This window comes from Protopterus annectens, chromosome 8.part1 (genome assembly GCF_019279795.1).
Source record: "Protopterus annectens isolate FY-2018-M chromosome 8.part1, PAN1.0, whole genome shotgun sequence".
Lineage (NCBI taxonomy): Eukaryota > Metazoa > Chordata > Ceratodontiformes > Protopteridae > Protopterus > Protopterus annectens.
Genome location: NC_056742.1, coordinates 286,238,425 through 286,263,282, shown reverse-complemented (window position 1 = coordinate 286,263,282; position 24,858 = coordinate 286,238,425).

The window sequence follows — 24,858 nt, the reverse complement described above, 5'->3', positions numbered from 1 at the left end:
TAAAGCGCTTTTGTCTGCAAACTGCAGACTTCATCAGAGTCTGTTAAAAATATCATTAAGTGTGCTTATATAGTGACTTACAACTAATAAAATCACTATAACAATTATATTTGAAATTTTATATAATCTGTCATTTAAAGAAACAGAAGTAAAACTTATTACAATAATTTTCTTTGCATACAACTCACATTGACCTTACCAAAATATGCAAAAATATATATATTTGCTATTAGTAATAAAATTGTTCATAAGAACATAATGTAAACCAAACTCTTGTCAATATCTGCTCAAGAAACATGCAAAAAAGTGTGTAAAATGGCAAATTTCCATAAAAGACATAACCCAGGATAGAATCCTGGTTCTCAGATATAAAATCTAATGCTCTAACTATCCTCTGAGCCACAGCAACAGCTCTAAAAAGGACATGACTTTTTATCTTCTAGTGTCTCATTTCTAAGAATGGGGTTATAGTAACACTGTCATTAATACCTGGATAACTAGCTGCATTTAACAATAACTGCCATCTGACTTCTCTTTCTTTTAAAATGCGTTTAATGTCTCCTCCTCTGGGATTCATATAAACACATTCCAGAATGGAAATGTAAAATTGGAACATGCATTACTAGAATCTAAATGCCTATACAGTGCATTATTTTTGTCCTTTTTCCTAATACAATAATAATGCTCATAAATTCTATTCTTAAGAGCTCTGTTAGTTTGCCCTACATAGAATGCGGTAAAGCTGCAACATTTTGCCAAGTATATCACCCTCATGGTGCTGCAATTTCTTCTCCTAAAATGTACCCTAGTTCTGTGGATGTTGTCTAATACCAATGCTATAGCCTCATTTATTGCAAAGCATTGGTTGCAGCTGCCACATTTTTTAGTTTCTTGCAAGTTATTACTATCACCTGTAACGTTTCCTTTGTATTCAGATCTGTGCTTTAATTTTCGTCTTGATTTATACACAAAAGTGGGCTTCTCTCCCAAGATGTTATACACTTCCATATGCCCCTTTAGCAATACCCAGTTTTGTTGAACAATACTCTTTATGGCTTCAGCAGACTGATTGCATTCCAATATGAAGCCCCTCCCATAGTTGTCATTGTTTGTGCCTTTATGTGTGTAAACCATACCATCACCCAGTAGGGATTTATATTTAATACCCCACTCACGAATAACGCATTCAGACACCTCCTTTATCATGGAGACAGGATATCCCCACATTCCTGAAACATTTTACCTATACATTCTATATCTTTCTTCATATCCTCATACTCTGAGGTCATTTGTGCTGTCCTTATGCATTGACCTTTTAAGATGCTCTTCTTTTGTTTCCATGGATGGCAGCTGGAGTACTCCAAATAGGAGTTGCTAAATGTAGTTTTCCTATAAATTTTAGATTTAAATCCAGTTCCAGAATCCTCTACATAGGTGTCTAAAAAAGCTATATCCTCTTCACTATGGGTGTGTGTAAATTTTAAGTGTGTACTGGACTTGTTTAAATAGCTCACACATTGCTCGATACCATCACTAGTACCATCCCACAGGACAAAAATATCGTCCAAAAACCGATGTAGCATCTAATATTAGGCATTAATCTACTACTAAAAATAGTTTTGTCTTCCCAGTCCAATAATACAAGGTTGGCAAATATGGGGGCACACGCTGCCCCCATAACCACACCTTTTGTTTGCTTATATAGTTTGTCTTCCAAAAAAATAAAATTATTGTCTAATACAAAGGACATGAATTCCACTAAAAGTTGCATTTTCTCCCATTCCATACCACTATATTTCCTTATACTGTTGCAAAAACTTTCAAGCCCTTCATCCTTTGGCATGCAGGAGAATAAATCTATGACATCTACGGTGAGAAACATTAAATTCTTATTCCAAATTTCAGTTTTTAATCTACTTAGGAAATTCCAAGAGTCCTTGAGTAAGTGTTGTACTTTGCTATAAACATATTTCAAGGACCTATCTTATCATTACCCCTAGTGGAAACGTTTTTGATTTACTACCCGATATAATAGGCCTAAATGGGGGATCTGTTACATTTTTATGTATTTTAGGTATACCTACGATAGCGGCCAATATTGGATGTTCTACCTTCACAAAATTATATATGTCCTGTATAATTCTATTTTCCAATAAGAACTCTTCCAGATATAAATTAATCCGATGAGAAGCAATGTTGACCTAATTTTTTGAGATTACTTCATAGGTCTCTGTACTATTCAAGATTTCATACATTTTATTATAATATTATCCACTGTCATAAAACACTACCCCCCCCCCCCACACACCATTATCTGGCTTCATAACATGTATATTACTATCATTATTAACTTGTTTCAAAATCTTCCATTCGTTGTTGCTCAGGTTATTCCTACACCTGTTCTATTTATGCTTTTCCTGTAATTCATACAATTCTTTAGAAATAACCCTTTCCAATGTTACCAAAGTCGAATGTAAAAGAGGGTTAAACTTACTTTTTTTCTTAAACCCAACACTTGTGTTATGGTTTGGCTGTTGCTTTAAGTAAATAGCTAAATTAAGCTTCCTTAAATACAGTTTCAGTTCCAACAAAGTGTCCGTTAAATTAAATCAAGTGGCTGGTACATATTTCACACCCTTGGAAAATAGGTCAAAGTGTTCCTTTTCGAGCTTCAATGAAGTATAATTGTAAATATTAAACCTACCCAGGGTATATATGACCCCTTGTTTTTGTATTATTTCTTCATTTTGCTGCTCACTCAGTACCTGCCCTAATACTTCGGCATCCATCCTGGGCCTTGTTTCTCCCAATAATTTATTTCCTTTCCTGACCTTCTCCTGTCCTGATGGTAATTCCCCCTTCTTTGATCTCCCTACCAAAACAAATTACTGTTAGCACTATATTTTCTTTGTTGGTCATATAAATCTTGATTTTCATTTTGGTCATCTTTCCTATAATATTAAATTCCTATGATCGTAACCAGGAAGCAACCATGTAACCACAATTTTTCCAGCTTCAAAAAGTTAGTAGGCAGCAGAAACGTACTCTGATAATTTGTATAAAATCCGACAGTTTATTTCATAGGCACCAGGTAAGCACTTTCACTATAGCTTCTTCAGACCATTAAAATTTTAAATCTTTCATTACATTTATATACTAGTCACATGCTAAAAAAAACAATTAACTAAATTGGCATCTTAAAGCTAACCATTCAATTTATTGCAAAGCATTTCCACTGATCTAGGAATAATTCCTAATCTACCATTCAGTTTAGTTAATTCTCTTGACATCTTGTGCCTGACTCATTATTACTAATGCTATTTTTAAAATAAATGCTGTGCGTACTTTCTGTTGTTAGTCGTTTTTGTATATACTCCAGTCTGGATACATTTTTACAGCTATAACAGTTTCCTAGTAACGAATAGCTCTTATACATAAGTAAGATCATTTTCTAAGCATTTTTACTTGCCTATATTCTCATTAATAAATACTTGTCTATACTTTACCATTTAATATCATTGTTTAAGAATACATATAGAAATATATAAATATATATATGTCTAAAAAGGTATGTATATAATCAAATTGATGTTCATTCTCTTATCGTGCTTTAAAACATTTTTAAAACATATTTATAGCACAAATTGCGTACATTCCTGACCATAGGTTATATCAAAGCTTAATACTTTTTCTATTATTCCCTTAAAATAAATTCCTCCACAGGCTAAAAAACATGATAAAACAGGCTTTGTGCAAATTCATGAATACAGTATGTAATAGAATGTCATGTTCTTGGTACCTTTTACTTGGCTATCAAATGCCCAGATCTCAGTACTGGTCTTAATGAGGGTCTCTCATTTAAGCCTCTGCCTCTATCTGCTCTCATCTTCATGATCCAGTTAATTTCCCTTCTCTCAGTGCTATTCCTTTTGTCACCTTCCCTCATCATGAGAGTGATACTGTCAATAACCCTAAAATTAAAAATATGTTCCTCTCCTCCTGCTATGATATGTTTGGCTAGAGCATTCGTATTGTGCCCTATTCTGATCGCATAAAGGTGCTCTCTAATTTTAGTCCGGAAAGTCTTGTTGGTTTTCCTGACATAGAATGAGAAGCATTTTTGACAGACTGCCAGATATACTACATGAATACTACTACAATCTGCATTCACGTGAAACTTATAGATGTGACCTGTATCTGGATGTATAAATTCATTGCCATCTTCAATATATGTACAGAAATTACATTTTCCACGTTGACTAGTGCCTGTATATTCAATTTGGCCTGTGTTAATGACTGGATGACGTAATAGTCTCTTAAGGTTATTCTCATACTGAAATCTGGGTATATCCCCTACTATATCTCTTAATGGTGTGGGTCCACCATTAGGATACGCCAGTGGTTTTGTATCAGATACCTGATGTTTATATTATCACTGGTATAGTACATTGGTATTTTTACATAAGGTGTAGTGTCCTTACATTGTGCAGGAATATATTCTTGTGCTGAATAGTAAAGGTCACCTATACTTTGTCTTACCAACTGCATGTCCTTCATTCCTACTTCCACCTCTGACTCTCTGTATCCACGTTTGAGTAGTCTACTCTTAAACATTTCCATCTCCTGATGATATCCCTCTTCTGTCGCATTAAGCCGGGATATCCTAATACTTTGACCCTTGATGATGTTATTAAATATGTATGGTGGATGCATACTTTGTCTATGTAAAAGGGTATTCCTATAACATTTCTTCCTGTGTACTCCTGTATTGACATGTTTGTCCATAATTCTCTCAACATATACATCTAGAAATTCAATCCTAGTGTCTGAGTAGCCAGATGTAAACCTGAGATATCTTGTCATTGTATTAATATACTCTAGATATCTCTGTAAATCCAATAAGTCACCCTCCCAAAGGAAAAAAATATCAACAAAACATTGATAAAAGGGAATGCTCTTTTGATGCCAAGCATTAGGGAACAAAGCTTCTTCTTCCCACATGGCCAAAAACATGTTAGCGTAGCTGCTGGCACAAGACGTGCCCATAGCTATGCCTTCACGTTGGATGTACATATCTTCACCATACACAAAAACATTGTTTTCCAATATAATTTCCAAGAACATGCACAATAAATCTATTTTCTGTTCTGTGTATTCACTATGTATGAGTAAATATTTTTAATAAAATTAATACCCATAGCATTAGGAATGATGGTAAACAGGGACTGCACATCTAAAGTTACCAAGATCATATCAGGCTTCATATCTTTATCTTTAAAAAATCCATATAGGTCCAACAGGAATTGCTTAGTATCCTTAAGTATGCTCTTATTTTTATCTATAATTGGTCTGAGACGTCTTTCTACGTACAGCAAAAAGGGCTCCGTACACCATCCTCTACCAGAAACAATAGGTATCATAGGGGGGTTAATTCCATCCTTGTGGATCTTAGGTATCTCCCGTATGGCTGGGATCATTGGATGTTCCACTTCTAAGAAGCTTGCTAATTCTGTACTGATAATATTACTACTTACTGAATCAGTTATGGTATTAATTATATTTAGCTTGATCTTATAATTTCTGTTCTATCTATAATAGCGTATATTGCTTCATTACTTAACATATTTTTCATGGTTTCATGATATTTTATCTTATCCATTACTACTAAGGGCCCTCCCTTATCTGCTGGTCCAAATACCACTGTATTATCCTGTTTTAACCTCTGTAATGCTTTCCTTTCTTGAAAGTTCATATTACCTTTACTATTTTTTCTCTGGATATTTTTGGTATTTAGATCTCCATATAATCTATATACATCTTCTTCCACCAAGTTATAAAATGCTTCTACCAAAGGATGGTTGGGTGGTGTAAATTCACTAGGTTTTTTACAGACTTGCTTATATTCATTTTCACCATTTCCAAATTGGTATCTTAACATTACATTTCTGTTAAAAACTTTGATATCAGTCAATACATCTGTGAGTTGACTATAAGTGGTAGGAATAAAGTTGAGGCCCTTGTTTAATACATTCATTTCATGTTGATCTAATACCCTCTCTGAGATGTTCCATACTAAACAGTTTTCATTTGACTCCACATCCTTTTTAGAGTTTGATTGGACTCTCTGTCCCTGGAGAGTTTGTGCTTTTCTCGCCCTCAACGCATAGAACGATCTCTCCTGACCCCCTTCTCTTTGGCTATGGGAAGGGGGAATTGTTGAAAAAACATAGCATTGTTTTGTTCATTGTTGGCTCTATTTGTTACCCCTATGGAATTGCTCTTAGGTCGTACCACTGGTAAGTGTGGAGTATTTTCTAAGTTGTTTGTAGAAGATTCCACCTGTACATTTTCATTAAATACTGACCTTTCTTTTTCTTTTTGTATTTTGTTAACTTCAGGTATATTGATTCTGTTGACATTTGATTCGATACTTGCAGCTGGGTTATTGCTGGTATCATTGTCTTTAAGATTTTTTCTGTTACTATTTCTGTTAGTGCTATTTGCAATTGTTTCATCATTAGATGATACATGGGCTTCTATTGCACTTCTTGCGACAGCTGACATTTGGCCTGAGGTCTTAATTGGCCTCAGCCAAGTGAAGACATGACCTAGATGGAAATCTTGTGTATCTCTATCTATCTTGTTACGTTTTTGCTGTAACAAGCATCTCTCGTAAGCTAAGATTCCATCTAGCATATTAGACAAGGCATTGTCAATGAACTCACTAGGGTAATTAAAATACAGTTTCTCTTGTTCCGTTACAGCTTTAATCAGTTCTTCTATTGGCCTAAAGAATTCTAATAATAGCCGTAAATAGTTCATGCTCACCTCAATATTAATTTTCCACCACTTCGTGAGCAATTCCAGGTATTGCTCGCCATATGTAGGCATTTTCAATACCCGTAACCGAATGCTCTAGCCAAACTTATCATGGCAAGAGGAGAGGAACATATTTTTAATTTTAGGGTCATTGACAGTATAACTCGAATGATGAGGGAAGGTGACATAAGGAACAGCACTGAGAGAAGGGAAATTAATTGGGTCATGAAGATGAGAGCAGATAGAGGCAGAGGCTTAAATGAGAGTGACTCGTTAAGACCAGTACTGAGATGTAGGCGTCTTAAAAATTGTAAAGATAATGATACCAGCAATAACCCAGCTGCAAGTATTGAACCCAATGTCAGCAGAATCAATACACCTAAAGTTAACAAAATACAAAAAGAAAAAGAAAGGTCAGTATTTAATGAAAATGTACAGGCGGAATCTTCTACTAGCAACTTAGAAAATACTCCACACTTACCAGTGGTACGTCCTAAGAACAATTCCATAGGGGTAACAAATAGAGCCAACAATGAACAAAACAATGCTATGGTTTTTCAACAATTCCCCCTTCCCATAGCCAAAGAGAAGGGGGTCAGGAGAGATCGTTCTATGAGTCGAGGGTGACAAAAGCGCAAACTCTCCAGGGACAGAGAGCCCAATCAAACTCTAAAAAGGATGTGGAGTCAAATGAAGACTGTATAGTATGGAACATCTCGGAGAGGGTATTAGATCAAGATGAAATGAATGTATTAAACAAGGGCCTCAACTTTATTCCTACCACTTATAGTCAACTCACAGATGTATTGACTGATATCAAAGTTTTTAACAGAAATGTAATGTTAAGATACCAATTTGGAAATGTTGAAAATGAATATAAGCAAGTCTGTAAAAAACCTAGTGAATTTACCCCACCCAACCATCCTTTGGTAGAAGCGTTTTATATCTTGGTGAAAGAAGATGTATATAGATTATATGGAGATTTAAATACCAAAAATATCCAGAGAAAAAATAGTAAAGGTAATATGAACTTTCGAGAAAGGAAAGCATTACAGAGGTTAAAACAGGATAATACAGTGGTATTTAGACCAGCAGATAAGGGAGGTCCCTTAGTAGTAATGGATAAGATAAAATATCATGAAACCATGAAAAATATGTTAAGTAATGAAACAATATATGCTATTATAGATAGAACAGAAATAGAAAAGATCAAGCTAAATATAATTAATACCATAATTGATTCCGTAAGTAGTAATATTATCAGTACAGAATTAGCAAGATTCTTGGAAGGGGAACATCCAATGATCCCAGCCATACAGGAGATACCTAAGATCCACAAGGATGGAATTAACCCCCCTATGAGACCTATTGTTTCTGGTAGAGGATGGTGTACAGAGCCCTTTTCGCTGTACGTAGAAAGACGTCTCAGACCAATTATAGATAAAAATAGGAGAATACTTAAGGATACTAAGCAATTCCTGTTGGACCTATATGGGTTTTTTAAAGATAAAGATATGAAGCCTGATATGATCTTGGTAACTTTAGATGTGCATTCTCTGTTTACCATCATTCATAATGCTATGGGTATTAATTCTATTAAAAAATATTTACTCAAACATAGTGAATACACAGAACAGAAAATGGATTTATTGTGCATGTTCTTGGAAATTATATTGGAAAACAGTGTTTTTGTGTATGGTGAAGACATGTACATCCAACGTGAAGGCATAGCTATGGGCACGTCTTGTGCCAGCAGCTACGCTAACATGTTTTTGGCCATGTGGGAAGAAGAAGCTTTGTTCCCTAATGCTTGGCATCAAAAGAGCATTCCCTTTTATCAACGTTTTGTTGATGATATTTTTTTCCTTTGGGAGGGTGACTTATTGTATTTACAGAGATATCTGGAGTATATTAATACAATGACAACATATCTCAGGTTTACATCTGACTACTCCGACACTAGGATTGAATTTCTAGATATATATTTTGAGAGAATTATGGACAAACATGTAAATACAGGAATACACAGGAAGAAATGTTATAGGAATACCCTTTCACATCGGCAAAGTATGCATCTACCATACATATTTAATAACATCATCAAGGGTCAAAGTATTAGCATATCCCGGCTTAATGCAACGGAAGAGGGATATCAGCAGGAGATGGAAACGTTTAAGAGTAGACTACTCAAACGTGGATACAGAGAGTCAGAGGTGGAAGTAGGAATGAAGGACATGCAGTTGGTAAGACAAAGTATAGGTACCCATTACTATTCAGCACAAGCATATATTCCTGCACAATGTAAGGGCACTACTCAGAGTTAGAAACAGAACCTGTAGTAATAGTGTCATCAGCAACAGCTGCATACGTTTTCTTTGGGACTGTTCTTTTTGACTTAGCCCCATCATTTTCATATTATTTAACCTCCATATCATCCAATCCAACAGAAATTGTGTTCATCTCCAGAGTACTGTGTAAAACAACAGCAGCAGCTCCAAGATTAACAGAAAATAAGCTAGTTCTCAGACTAGTACACTGAACGCCATTATCCTGCTGCACTGCTTCCTCTAAGGTTCTTCCTCTGACTGAGGCATTTCCACCCTCGATCACCTTTGCTGGGATCCAGCCTGCATCTCTGGTTGGCTGAACACCTCAATCAATCTTGTCAGTTCTCCTTTGAGAATGGCCACCTCAGAATGTAGCCTGTTGAAATCCTCCTTTCTTACAGGAGAAAACATGGAAGGAATATCATCAAGGAAATCCATGGTGCTTAAAAATTACTAAAGTACACAAAAAATGTTGCACTCCCAAACAATTAAACCAAAATAAAATAATTTAGGGTCCACACAGATAGCACCTGTACTCCCCTGCAGCAGTCCTGAACAAAGTGAACAAACTCACTATGCAGATAAGAATCTTTAATAGTCACACACAGATTAAGCGCTTTCATCTGCAAACTGCAGACTTCATCAGAATCTGTTAAAAAATGTCATTAAGTGTGCTTATATAGTTACTTACAACCAACAAAATCGTTCTAACAATTATATTTTGCATGAAACACAGGAGGGAAGAATAATAGTGCCTGGGGACTTACATTTACCAGAAACAGACTGGAATAGTATCAATTCAACAACATTAGTAAGGAAATTATTCACGTAGTATGTTCAGGAACAACAACTGCTTCAGATTGGAAAAAGCTACCAGCAAATGGAACATACTAGGCATTGTGTTCCTAAAGAAATTACTGTTACTTCATGACAGTTTTACTACCATTAATGTGCAGTGATCATGGGTTTATAAAGGTTGATTTTTTGCTAGATAATTCTGCAAAATTGAAATCTAAACCAACGGATACAAGACTAATTACAGATTATATGGAAGCAAAACAGTAACTATGTAAAACTAATTGGAGTGATGTGTTCAGTGGAAAAACTGCAAAAGGAATGTGGAAAGTTTTGAAAGAAAAATTGTTTGAGTGCAAAAAGAAAATAAGTTTAATATCAGGAACTCGGCATATGGAAGGGGGGATATATTTCCAAAAGAACAAGATACCTGATCAAAGTAAGAGACAAAAACTATACAAAATGGTAAACAGGTTGAATTACAACTTTAAAAACTAAAATAAACAAGCAGGACAAGATCAAGAAAAATTTTAAAAATGTATATAAAGATATTGAGCATAATAGGAAACTATTTTATAGATGCATAAGATGTAGAAGGAGTAAAGACATACAAATTATTTAATAAAGTTTGTATAGTGTAGATCGATTAGCGTGTGGGCTTGCACTCGAATATAAATACTGAGCATGTGTGAGTCTGACTACCATTTTGTAGTTAGCTGTTGATATGAATAGGTATGCATGCAAGGTTCTTTAATGAATCCATTCATATTTAATGATGCTAGTATCCATCCTGATGTGTTTGTATGTATTAAAGCATTTAAACGAAACCCCAAGCCTTCTTGTCATATGTATTAGAGATGAAGAAGTGACAGTGTCAGAAGTCAGATTTTTAAAAGATGTGATACCAGAAGCAGCATATCTAAAAGGGACTAAAGTTATAACCGGCATACAAAAGGGGCATGAAGTTTAAAACTGCTTGGCAAAAATGATTTAAGGCACTTATCCAGATGCTGGTGGAATATACAGCAGTGGACCATGCCAAAACTCTGCATACTTCGTAAAACAGGTCAGAAACAAATTTCAGGTATTACATTTTGCTCAGCACTATTTCTTTTCACATAATATGAAACTGGGCTTACAGAACATTCTAAAGACATTTGCATAAACAAATATGTACGATATTGATAAAAATATTTGGATTACTATGGAAATGTTTGAAATAATGTCCAAATTGCATAAAATGAATAAAATAAAGGGAAACAACTGCATTTTTTCACAAGGCATACGTATTTTCATATTAAGCAAAGATATCAGAGTTTTCAGAAATATATAAAGTGTTTGCACGTTTGTGTAGTGTTACAGTAAAGTTATTTCACAAAGTACAGCCATTACAGAGCATATTTCACAAAGGAAAGTATTTTGAAGAGTTTATTGTGCATTTGGATGATGTTACAAGCTCACAGAATAGTTTGTTTGTACATAATTACAAGAGCCGTATTCTCACAGTGTGTTTGTGCATATTTTGTGGGCATGGCAGATGGATTTCAAAAACCCATTGACTTATGTTTGCCAGTAATATTGCTGAGAAGTGGAGACTGTTTGGGCAAGAGTATGACATTTTCATACAGGCTGCATTTTCTGATAAAGATGGCCATACAAAGGCACTTACTTTACTTAATTTAGGTGGGTCAGAAGCTATAGAAAGGGAATGCTCATTTGTGTATGCACCTGCTATTTATGTTGGAGAAAGGGAAAACCACCATATTGTTGTACAGGCTGAGTCAAGGGAAGACCCAGAGTGTTTAAAACATAAATTTAGAGAAATGTGTAACCCCTAGATAAATGTTACAATGGAATGGCACTTTTTTTACACAAGGGATCAAAAGCCTGGTGAAACTTTTGCTGCATATATGACTGACCTAAGAAATAAAGCCAAAACATGCAGATTTAGTGACATAAGGGATGAGTTGATAAAAGACAGACTTGTGTGAGGTATAAAAGATGATGCTGTGAGAAAGATTTTGCTTTGTGACAGTGATTTAACTTTGAATACGACCATTGAGACTTGTCAGATCTACAAGCTCACAGAAAAGCACACAGATACACTTACAAATGAGAGCAGCTCTAGAAGGCACAGTGATAAAGCTTATGTTGATAGTATGCAGCATGTGGTTAAAAGAAACAGGCCCAAGCACATGTCAGCTATGGCGTTTCCCAGGTACTGCTGCTGGTCTTCCCCAGAACTTTCTAGCACATTCCAGACTTCACACCGTCCAGTGAAGCATAAGAATGAGTCAGCACACTCAAAGCATGGGCCTCAACCCAGTTTCATTGCCAACTGTCATAACTGTGGTGGAAGTCATGAATCTAAATGGGAGAAATGATTAGCTTTTGGTCAACAATGCCACATATGAAATAAATGGAATCACTTTAAAAGATTTTGTAAATCAAAAGGCCCACATTCCTTCATTAAAGGGAACATTTTAAGAAACTGGTTGATCAGTTAGACTGTGACAAGCCTACTCTGTGTTGATGGTGTGTCAGTGCTTCAAAAAAGGGTTCATGCAGTTGATTTAAGGGCAAAGATGAAGTACTTTGTACTGTTCGGATAAATGGCAAACCCACAGAGCTCAAAGCTGACACAGATTCTAAGTGCAATGTTACGTCTGCAGAAACATTTGCCAGATTATGTGAATGTGAAAGGCTTGATTTGGCAAGGTATGTGAAACTTACTGCTTATGGAAGTGAAGAAATTCAAACTGAAAGCCCAGTAGTGATTTCATGTTACTTCCAGCAGAGCAGAAGAAGTTATGACTTATTATTTTATGTCTTCAGGTGACCCCGTTCAGTCATTATTAGGGCTCAGAGACTCTTTGAAAATGGGACTACTTTCATTTATTAAGGAAGTCCATCATTTTAGCTTAAAAGACTACTACTATAATTTTGCCCAGCACATTTTTTCTACCCATGCAGATCTGTTCCAAGACAAACTAGGCAAACTTCCAGTTGGGTACTCCATGAAGTTAGACCCAGAGGTCAGTCCAGTTATCAGGCCAGCATGTAAAGTTCCAATAGCCATGCAGGACAGAGTTAAAGCCTAGTTAAATAAAATGGTATCACAAGGTGTAATTTGTCCATTTGAAATCCCAACAGAATGGGTATCTTCTATGGTGGTAGCTAATAAGAAAAGCTCAGATGATATCAGAATATGTATTGATCCATGAGAGTTGAACAAAGTACTAAAAATGACCTCATCATCAAATGTGCACAGTCAAAGAAGTCACAGCCTTGATGCCAAATGCCACTATTTTTTTCTATTTTAGATGCAAAGAATTCATTTTGGAAATTCAGCTTGATAAAAAATCCTCAGTGGTCTCTACTTTCAGTACTTCATTTGGCAAGTAGAGATTTTTGAGAATGCCATTTGGGATATATTCTGCAAGTGAAGTCTTTTGGCATACAAATGGAGCAAGGTTTTTTGGGTATCCTTGTGTTGTTATAGTAGACACACCGGTAGGAGGTCCTGATGAAGCTGAACATGACAGAAACATCAGAAATGTTCTAGAAAGGCTACGTCTAGTGAATCTTAAGCTCAATGCACAAAAATGCAAATTCAGGCTACAAGAAGTTCCTTATGTTGGTGATTTATTCATGAGTACAGGCCTAAGTCCAGACCTTTCAAAACAATCAGCCATTCTCAAGATGCCAGCTCCAGACAATGTTCACGCCTGCAATGCTTTCTTGACATGGTCAACTTCCTAGGCAAGTTCATTCCAGACTTGAGCTAACTTTCAGCACCACTCAGAGTGCTGACATGTAAAGATGTATCCTGTCTTGGTTAGAGCAACACCAATGAGCATTTGATGTCCTGAAACAAAGAATTGCTAGTCCACCAATGCTTAGATACTATGATGTTCACAAGTTAGTTACACTTTCATGTGATGCTTCAAAATTTGGACTTGGTGCAGTCGTTTTACAAGAGGATCAACCTATTGCCTAAGCATCAAGAACTCTTACCCAAACTCAACAGCAGGATGCCCAGATTGAGAAAGAACTTTTGGCAATCATGTTTGCATGTTCGAAGTCCCATGATTATGTTTATGGTAGACCTATCCAGATTGAAACAGACCAACCGTTATTCACTATCCTGAGAAAGCCAATGCATTCAGCTCCAGCCATACTGCAAGGTATGATGCTGAGATTGCAAAAATACAATTTCAATCTTGTTTATAACAAAGGCAGACTGCTTTATCTTGCTGATACATTATCCAGATCACCCAGAAATACCACTGAACAGAATGACAATCAAGGTTCTCAATTCTTTGATGATTTTTAAGTCATGGAAGTGAGAATTCTTTCTTCCACATGTCCTGATGAACTGAGAGCACACACAGCCACAGATCCAGTTTTGCAAACACTCAACCACTTCATCAATCAAGGATGGCTGTCAAAGCAATCTAGTTTACCTCAAGAACTACATCCTTATTTTCCATACAGAGATGAGATTTTGTTTGACAAAGGTATCATTACGAAAGGAACAAAAGTTATTTCTCCAAAGTCCTTGCAATGTGAGTACATTACTATCATGCATCATGGTCACCCAGGAGCTGAATCTACCAAAAGAAGGGCGAGAGAGAGTATTTAGGCCTTCTATGACACAAGACATTGATAGAGCACTTTCGTCTTGTTCAGTATGCAATAGTATTAAGCCCCATCAACAGAAAGAACCACTTCAGCTTAATCAGATTCCAGAACTATCTTGGTCAACAGTAGCCACCGACATCTTCGAGTGGAATGGTCAACATCATTTGGTGTGAGTAGACTCTTACTACAATTGGCTGGAGATTGATCTACTTCCCAACCTAGCATCTAGTACTGTCATTGCTAAGATGAAGCATCATTTTGCTGTACATGGAAGCCCACACAAAGTGACTTTTGAGAATGGCATGCAGTTTACAAGCCAACAATTCAAGAAATTTGCTGAAGAATGAGACTTTGCTCATATCACAAGTAGCCCAGAGTACCTGCATTCAAATGGTTTGGCAGAACACGCAGTGCAAAGTGCAAAACAGTTACAAGAGAAGTCAAAGCAAGATAATACTGATGTTTTCTTGAACCTCTTAAACCTCAGAAATGTTCCTCTTGATAAATATCTTGGTTCACTAGCTCAGAAACTTCTGTAGAGACAAACCAGAACCACATTACCAGTCAGTAGTTGATTGTTGGTTCCATGTGTCAACAACAACAGATCAGTAAGAAACAATCTGTTGAGGAAGCACCTATCCCGGACATCCTACTATGATAAATTCAGTAGACCGTTCAATCCATTATGAGATGGGGAAGTGGTTATGATTGGACTGGTGTCATGAAGAATACTGGTCCAGAGACAAGATCATATATTATGCAATCAGAAGGACCAACTTTTAGGTGGGATTGGAAACATTTGTAACCAGTGCCTGAGCCTATACCGCAGCAAATAGCCTGTGAAACAGACACTTTATCTCAGAGTGAGTTGTCCGGTGTTCCAATTCCAGAGGAATTCCAGAAGACATTCCATTTCCTATGATGAATCCAGAAGTTCCTGATATGAGTTGTACACCACAGACTGTCCTAGTTGCTAAATCTGGTCCCAACTGTTATATTATGAGATATGGTTGAATCTCTAAACCCTGTGGCAGATATGAAGCAACCCTAAAATGAAAACTGTATTTGGTTTCTAATGTACATAGAAATGCACACCTATCTCTGATATTCTTTTGCATGAAGAGCAACCTTTTTAAGAGGGAGGATCTAGATCAATGAGTGTGTGTATACCTTTAAGAAGCTATCCAAGGGCTTACACTAGAGTATAAATACTGAGTACGTGTGAGTCTGACTGCCATTTTGTAGTTAGCTGTTGAGATGTGAACATGTATGTATGTAAGCTCTGTTTGTTAACTAGTCTAATAGTATTTAATGATGTTGCTATTCATCCTGATGTGTTTTTATATATTAAAGCATCTAAACAAAACCCCAAGCCTTCTTGTCATATGTATTTGAGATGAACAAGTGACATATATGTCATAACATTTCTTCTCAGACACAGCAGATTATAAATATAGTTACAAAATCTTATGAAAGCAGTTTGGCTCCACAACGAAGATGATGAGTTGTCCTAGTGACATCCAGGTAACTTCAGATACTGAAATCAAATTAGATTATACTGAAAAAAAAACTATGCAAATGGGATCTAAACAAAGCACAAGGAGGAGATGAAATTAGTAATAATGACTTGAAAACACTTCGGCAAGAACTTGCAGTACCATTATATCTATTATTTACTTGGTCATATAAATATGGGGAGATTCCTCAAGACTGAAGACATGCGCTTATTAAACCTGTCTTTAAGGAAAAAGGGAAGTAGGACAAACCTTGAGTCATACAGACCCTTAAGTCTAATTTTATGTCACGGAGAAATAATGGAGAAAGTAATATTAGATAAGTTATTTGTCAGAATTGGAAAGGTTGAGACTTGAAACCCTATATCAGCATGCATATGGTGAAAATAGACCTATTACCACTTGTTACATGAAATTGTTACATGATATTTTATAACAGTATAATAACAGCTATGAATGAAAATTATGCTGCAGTGTAATTTATATAGATTTAACTTTAGCATTTGACAGGGTCATATACAAAACACTGATCAATAAATTATAAAAACTAGGTATTGGATGTACTCTTGATAAGATGGATACACTGCATGACTTACAAATAGGACATGGCAAGTACCATGCAGCAATTCTATCCTAGATTCTGGCTTTTTTAGACTGCATCTTTCAGACCACTATTTTTATCGTAGGTGTTCTACAGTCTGTATGCAGATGACTGGAAATTGGGTAAACTGATTACATGTGTTATAGATAGGGCATGTCTGCAAAAGAACTTAACTAAATTCAACATCTGTCCACAAAAGAGTAATATGCTGATAAATACATCAAAAACTAAACATATGAGAATGGAGACACATAAATCAAAAGGTGAATATTTAATAGAGCACACAGTGCTTGAAACTGTAGATTCGTTTAATGACCTGGGTATATAGGTAGATCCAGTTTTGTTTTTCTAATCATATCAACCAGTAGGTTAATGATAGTTGTAGAACTATAGGCTATATAAAATGATTTATAAAGTCTAAGAAATCAGAAATGATGAAGTCATTCTCTATTAATTACATTATTCATAGGTAGGTAACTAGGCTATTGGCCCTAGCCTAGCCAAAATGGTACCCTGGCTTTGCCATCCAAGAAAATTATTTTCCTGTGACCCTGTCGAGCAGAGCCACAGAGGTATTCCCTGGAGTGAATTTCCAATTTCCCATCCAATCAAGATTTTTCTTGGAGTGCTAATGAGGAGCTTTGTTTGATATAGATAGGTAGTTTGTTCCAGAGTATGGGAAGTCTCTGAGACAGGAATCTATCCCCCCAGCAAGCTCTGTTTATTGTGGTGACAAGGTTTAGGTCCCTAGATCATGTAGCATGGAGGGATTGAGATTTCTTTAAGTGGAGTATGTCCAACAGCTCTGGGTTTGACGCAGCTTTGTATGTTAGGCAGAGATCGCTTCTGAGTAGGCAATATGTGAAGGAGTAAAGCTGGAGGTTTTGAGATGATCTGCGTAGGGCATCTGTTTGAGGCCAGTAATCCTCTTTGTGAGGTATTTCTGTGGCCTTCCCAGTTGTAGATGTCTTGTGAGGTACATGCCAAAAGGGGTGTTGTACTCTATAATAGGTCTAATGAGTGACGAGTAGAGGGGAACAATGGCCTCTTTTTTCCTGGATGAAAAACCTTTTGTGATAAGGTGTGCCACGTAGAAGGATTTACTACTGTGGCAATGTGATTATCAAAGGAGAGACTACTGTCCGCCTGTGTCCCAAGGTCTCTTATCACACTTTTAGTGTTAAGTAGACTACCACCTATGTGGTAGCTCATGGATACAGAGTTTTTATCAAAGGGGATGACAATGCACTTTCTGGCATTGAGCTTAAGGCCATGGCTTTGACACCAGGCATCTGTCTCCGTGAGGCCCTTTTGTAGGATGTCCACATCGTTTGGAGTTTTAGTTATGGCTCCTAGTTTTCAGTCATCTGTGAACTTCATTAGCCAAAGACCTTTTGTGTTAGCCTGCAGTTCAGAAAAGTAGATACCAAACAGGAGAGGACCCAGAACTGAACCCTGGGGAACTCCACTTTTCACTGGTCTGTAGTCGGATTTAGAGTCTACTACTTTCACAGTGTGGGTTCTGTCAGTGAGCCAGTTGGCAACCCATCTTGTGATATAGGGATTTATACCTAGTTTAGTATATTTATCAATAATTCCAGAGTGGGGGATAGTGTCAAAAGCCTTGCCGAGATCTAGATAGGCTGTGTGAACCACCTTATCCTCATCTACACCTTTGGTGACTGCTTCAAATAAGTTAATCAGGTTTAGAAGACATGATCTGCATTTTACTAACCCAAACTGGGTGGGTTCCAGAGTTTGGAGATTACCAATGTCTTTTTATGTAAATTCCATGATGATATGTTCCATGGCATTGTTGACCAGGCTCATTAGGCTAATGGGGCAGTAGTTCCTGGGGTCCATGGTGGCTCCCCTTTGTGGAGTGGGATAACCGTCGCTGTGCACCATTCAGTGGGCACAAAGCCTGAAGTGAGGCTATGACTGAAGATGGTGCTTAGGTGTGGTGCCAGTTCATTCTGTAATTCATGTAGAAGGCAGCCTAGGATGTTGTCAGGTCCCAAGGGTGTTGTGTTCTTGGCTTTGGAGAGAGTGGTTTTAACCTGTGCAGCCATAATTACAGGAACTTTGCATTCTTCCGGTATAGAGATGGGCCCTTTGGGGGGGGGTAAAATTAGCACTGAACCTATCTGCCAGGATGTTGGCAATATCAGATGGCGCTGTATATTTAGGGCCATTGTGCTGTAACTCAGAGCAGATCTGAGTGTTGCCATTGAGATTCGTGACATAGCTATAGAATGCTTTGGGGTTGTCTTTAGAATCAGTGGTGATTTTGTTTTCATAAATAGCTATGGAGGATTTTATGAGGGATCTCAGCTTCTTACTGAGGCTGACCAGGGAGTGCTTCCAGTCATGGGATTTTACTCTTTATTGCAACAGTTTCTTTTTCCTGTTTTAGAGTTTATGGCAGGGAACCACCAGATTGGCTTCCTTTTTTTTGGAGGATAGCATCTTGGTTCTGTTAGGGATAGCACGATCCATGCACTCATGTAAGTGCTTATAAAGTGCATTTGTGTAGGATTTAGCATTTGTACCTCTATTGTCCATCTGCATGGGTGTCATGAAGTTTGACACTTCTGTCTTAAGAAATGTGAAGTTGGCTTTGGAGAAATTTTTTTATGGTGGTTTTCCTAGTGGGGGTGGATGTGGATGTCTAGGCTGATTAACTTGTGGTCGGATCTGACCAACAAGGAATTGACCTCTGGTATCGAACACCGGTCACCCATGTTGATAATGACCAGGTCTAGGATACTGCTGCTCTGGGTGGGGTGTGGATAAGTTGATCCAAGGCATTGGAATTGATGAATTTCAAAAACATTGAGCAAAAGTGTTGGTACATGAGTAGTTTTCCCAGTTAATGGTGGGGTAGTTGAGATCACCCATTATTAGTGTGTTGGGTTGTACCTCAATATTTCCAGTGTATCAAGAAATGAGGAGTGGGAATCCTGGGGCATAGTGGAGGATCTGTAGCAAGTTACAATTTGGATTGCGGTCTTGCTCAGAGTTAGTTGCACTTGGATAATCTTGGATGCATTATGCTGAGCAACTAGCCTGGAGGTGTGGATATCATTAATGAATATGGACATGCCTCCACCTTTAGTGTTTCAGTCCAGGTTAGGTGGCTGAAAGGTGTGGTATGAATTATAGCTTGGTAATGCAGGGGTGCTCTCTGGAGCCTTGAACCAGGTCTCTTTCACTGCATAGATGTCGATGTTCTCCATTTTAAGGAGTGCCTCGAGTGAATGCATTTTGATGTTTAGACTTCTAGCATTGAGTAGCATTACCCTCGGATTTTTCTTGCTTGTACCTTTTACAGTCATTTGAACCTTGCCTAAAAAAGGCACTATAGGGGTGGGCAAGAGCCTTAGCCAGTATCCAGAATCCCAGGGGCAACAGGTGCAGGCCATCTCTGGCAAAGCATCATGGTCTGGTCGATCATGTTATCCTGGGCAGACAGACACTGGATCCCCTTAAAATGACACCAAAATCTTAGCCAATTGTTGAAGTCAATCATTTTGTCCTTGTACTGAGGTATCATTCTGGGTGATGACAGGATGCTACTCAGGGCTAGGGTCATTCCTGCCTAGGCTACAAGATTGGAGAGCTCCTCCATGTCTCTTTTCGTGTAGTCGAGGGAGGTATATCTCAGGTCATTCACACCAAAATGGACAATGACAGAGTCATATTTGTATTTGTTGTGGAGTGACCTGAGTGCGTACATTATGTGGCGGATCCTGGCATCCGACAGGCAGCTGACAGTAGCTTTCTCCTTGTTTAGCCTGGTAAGTGGAACATCAATGTGCCTGACTACAGAGTCACCTATGATTAGAGTGTTGGGTACGTTGTTATGCCTTATGGGCTGTGGTTGAGTGGCAGACTGAGTTTCTGGGCTATATGCCACTTGGGTTGTGTTAGGGGGTTGAGGTTGCATGCATTTCTGCTTTGGAGGTCTTTGTTGCTTGAGCAGATTTTTATTGAGAGCCTCCGTAAATGTAGGTGTGTGTTTTGTGTTGCTGTGTGTGTATTTTGGTGGTGTAGTTTTTGAGGGACTATGTGATAAGTGTGGTGTGGTGCAAGTGTTTACTTTCTCCTTTTGACTGTCTAATCTAACTGACTAAGCCTTCAATCAGCAACTCCCAACTTAGAAGGATGTAAGCTACCTGTCCTGCCACAACAGTGCAGACCGCAAACCTTCTTAATGTAAAACAACTGGTCTGAAGCCCAAGTGCTTCAGCCAAAGGCTTAGAATAACAGTTACAATTTAATCAAGCTACTAACAACCAGTAATAAATGCAATACAGTAGGAAGAAACAAAATACAGTAAAAGCAGATGAATAAAGTGCATTTTTTTATATAACCATAGAAAATGAGCACACTGATTTAAACAAATCAACCAATTAACCAGTAAAAAAGCTCAAAACTAAGCTCTGTTCCAGCAGTCTTCAAACAGACAAGTTCTAACTGCACACTCCTGCCACTAGGGTGCAGGGGAACCTTCTCCAAAAAAGATGGCCTGGATTAGTGATCAAGTTATACAAACAAAGCTAGATTCAGCATGCCAGAATCTACTCTATGCTACAGCAAGCAAGGTGCACCAATTTCAGAAAGAAACAGTTCAAATAAGCAGCACATTAGACCCAAACTTGAGTATGATACCCTCTGAGTATGTTTTGGGTTATCAAAAAGTTGTAGAAAATCATCAGATAAACTATGTAGAAGATTTTATAGGAATGAGAAATGTACTATTTTTTTCTCTGAGAAGCAAGGTATACATGGTCTAGACTGTCAAAGTACATTAAAACAAGCACTAGCTGAGAGACCTCTAAGAACATCCTGAACACTTATTATGGGAACAATTGTTTTGGTATACTGGCAGGATAGAAGGACATTAATGCCTGTGTTTAAAATATATGTATGTTTGATTTATGTATGCATGCATGTTTGTTTATGTACCACTTCATGATTGCACTGTCTGTAATCCTCTGTAGAGGTCCTGGGGACCACAGATAATGAAGAGATTTGACATCAAGGACCACAGCCAACATATCTTTGACATTTATGTGGTTTGGTCTACCTGCAAAGTTCCACAGACCCTGCAACTTTACCTCATAGAATATGCTATTCAAGCAAAATATGAGGTCTGTATAGTTACAGAAAGGCTTTGGACAACAAAAGAAAAGGGGACCTGGATTTTGAGCCAGTTGCTGTCTACCAGTGTAATTCTTTTTTGATAAAGCCCAAAACTGGAACCTGTAATTCTAGAGGATAGGAATGTTGAGTCCATGTGTTAAAAAATGGAATTTTCTCATGTGTAACCTAGTGAGAGTAATCATGAGAATCATAGAAACCATGCATCCTAAAATTCTAAAATATTCTCTTGCTGAAGTCTGAGACTGATTGGAGAAGCCCAGGAAATTTTCCAGGTTAAAAAAACAAAACAAAAAAAAAAACAACCTTTTCCTTGGTAAGGAAAGCTTTTGCTGACAAGGTCCAAAAACACAATCCTGTGTGACAGAGTCAATGGGGAATCTCAGATTGGTAAGAAGTGTGGAAACACATATTAAGGACTCTTGACATCTGAAAAAAGACTCTACAAAGATAAGCAGATTTTCTAATTCAGGAAATATGTGAATGCCTTGCAGTCAGCAATCATCTATCACTAGAGCTAGGCAGTTTGTAAACACCGTTGGAGCTCTAGATAACCCAAATGGTAATGTCTAGAACTGATAATGTGAACCAGACACAGACAATTTGAGAATTTTTTTGAAACATGTGGCTATGGAGATGTGATGATAAGCATTACACCTAATGCTACCATGAAGCTCAAAAGAAGGATGAGATGTCACAGACTCTGAAGGGACAGCATTTCAATGTTTAGAACATTCAAAAACAGGTTGGAAAAGGATCTTTATAGAACTGGTCTCCATGAAAGCTCTTTCTTTGGAACCAGGAACATTCTGGAGTGGAAGCCTTTCCCCTTTGATAGAAATGCATTGGTTCTATGATGGTTCTATGACTCTTAGGGTCAGCAAATGTTGAAGAACCTGAAGAAAAACTATTTGGTTCAGAGGGTAGATAGGAATTCACCTAAAAGAATGTATGTGCATACACTGCTAACTACATCCCTCTATAAGCACTTTTAACATACACGCATGTTTCTGGGACAGATTTAGAAAGAATCTGTCTGGGTGGGAGGGAAGGGGGAACAGAATGCTGGCAGAGTTGTTCTGAGGGATTAGACAGCTCCTTTTTTGAAATGACCCCTGTTTTTTTGTGTTGCCCTCCTGTCATCTTTTTTTGTTCCCTGTTCGCCAGGAGGTGACACAGATTGCTTGTTTTTGCCTTTTAAAGGGAGTAGAAAATTGTAATTGGGACTTGAAACAATCTTATATACTCCCTGAATCAAGTTTTCTCTTGCATAAATTTATTTGAGGACATGTGTAGCTGACAGGCCAAAAAAACTCCTTATTTTTTTTTTGTGTCTTTCGGCTTTTCCCAGTTAGGGGTCAAAAACTACTTATATTAAGTAGAATTTGAATTTTAAGACTTGGTAATGTACTCAGACATGCTCCACAAGGACAAGAAACACCACTGGTCACAGCTGCTAAATTACAGAAATTTATTCACAGCAAGTTAAGTACTTTCATCCAAACACTAATAGGACTTCCTCAGAACATCATAATGCTACAACCCAACCCTTAAATACCCATAAGTTACTTAATTACCATAATTAATTAATCAATTAACTGTTTAATACATAAATTACTGCATCAATACATCTAAAAACGTATATAAATGCCTATAATGTTACCAAAGTACATAAATAAATCACAAGGCCCATTAAAACCTTTTAAAAAACGAACCTAAAATATACTTTAATTTTAAAATAGCAGAAATGCTGACATTATCATTTACACCTGGATAATTGCTTGTGTCCAAATGCAATTGCCATCTAAATTCACATATATCCAGGTGTACATCTAAAACTCTACCTTGCACATCTTTGATCAATTGCTTCAATACAAAACATTTAAAAACATGCACTTGATATTTCAAAATATGACTACCAATGCAGTAGTAACTTTCCCATTTTTAATGTCCAATAAGTGCTCACTTATCCTGTCTTTAAAATGCCTACAGCAGGAGATATATGGAGTAGGGAGCGAGCATCTATATCATGTTATTGAAAGTTTACTTAATGGAATCAATAAACATCGAGCTTTATTGATCAAGTAAAACATTGAATAACGTAAAAAAAAAAACAAATTAAAAAAAAAACGAAATGGCGTAGGCGGGGGGGGGGCAAACTCCCTGCACCCCCCACACCCCCCCTACTTAAATATACCAACTCCAAGACCGCACTACATTGCGGTAAACAGAAATCTCCCCTTATGGAGATTTCCATTTACTTGCACAATGTTCTTCACTTTCGATATTGTCGTGCTGACTATATAAGACTCGATATTGTCAGCTTATGACAACGTGAAGTAGACCCGGGAGACAGACCAAAAAGTCACAATTACCAACAGAAGTACCAACAGAATTACCGATTGAGGTAATAATGGACTTTCCAATGGGCTCAATGCATGAAGTAAGTTTGTATTTCAGTAGTGAGCCTGTGAGACATATGGGCAATGGACATGTAACTGCAATTATTAACAGTATTGATGAAAATGTTGGTAGTTCAAATGTAAACTGGCAAACTGATTTTGACATTTTTTTTGACATTATGGTAGGGATGGAAAGTGAATGTGATAATTATTATCCCAATATTGTTTTCAATACTCTAGGCAATTATAAAGTATATAATTACTCAAAAAATCAATAGGTGTTGTGCATGCTGACTTGTTTTCCAAATGTTTCACCTATGTGCCAAGTAGATGTGAGGTATTGTCTGATATTTTGATTGATTTAAAGTTGTTTACACGCAAAATGAACCTGAAAATGTGGTTCAGAGGAGAAGCCATGTACAAACAGGGGCAGCATTTAAAAAGGCCAAGCAGTTTTAATCCTCCGGCAAATAATGTGGTAGGAATTTACAAAAAGGCCTGTGAAATAGATATTAGGGAAGGGTTTAAGACCAAATTTAAAAACCCCAATAGTAACGTGTCCTTGGAAGAGAGAAGTGTGTCGTCAGAAA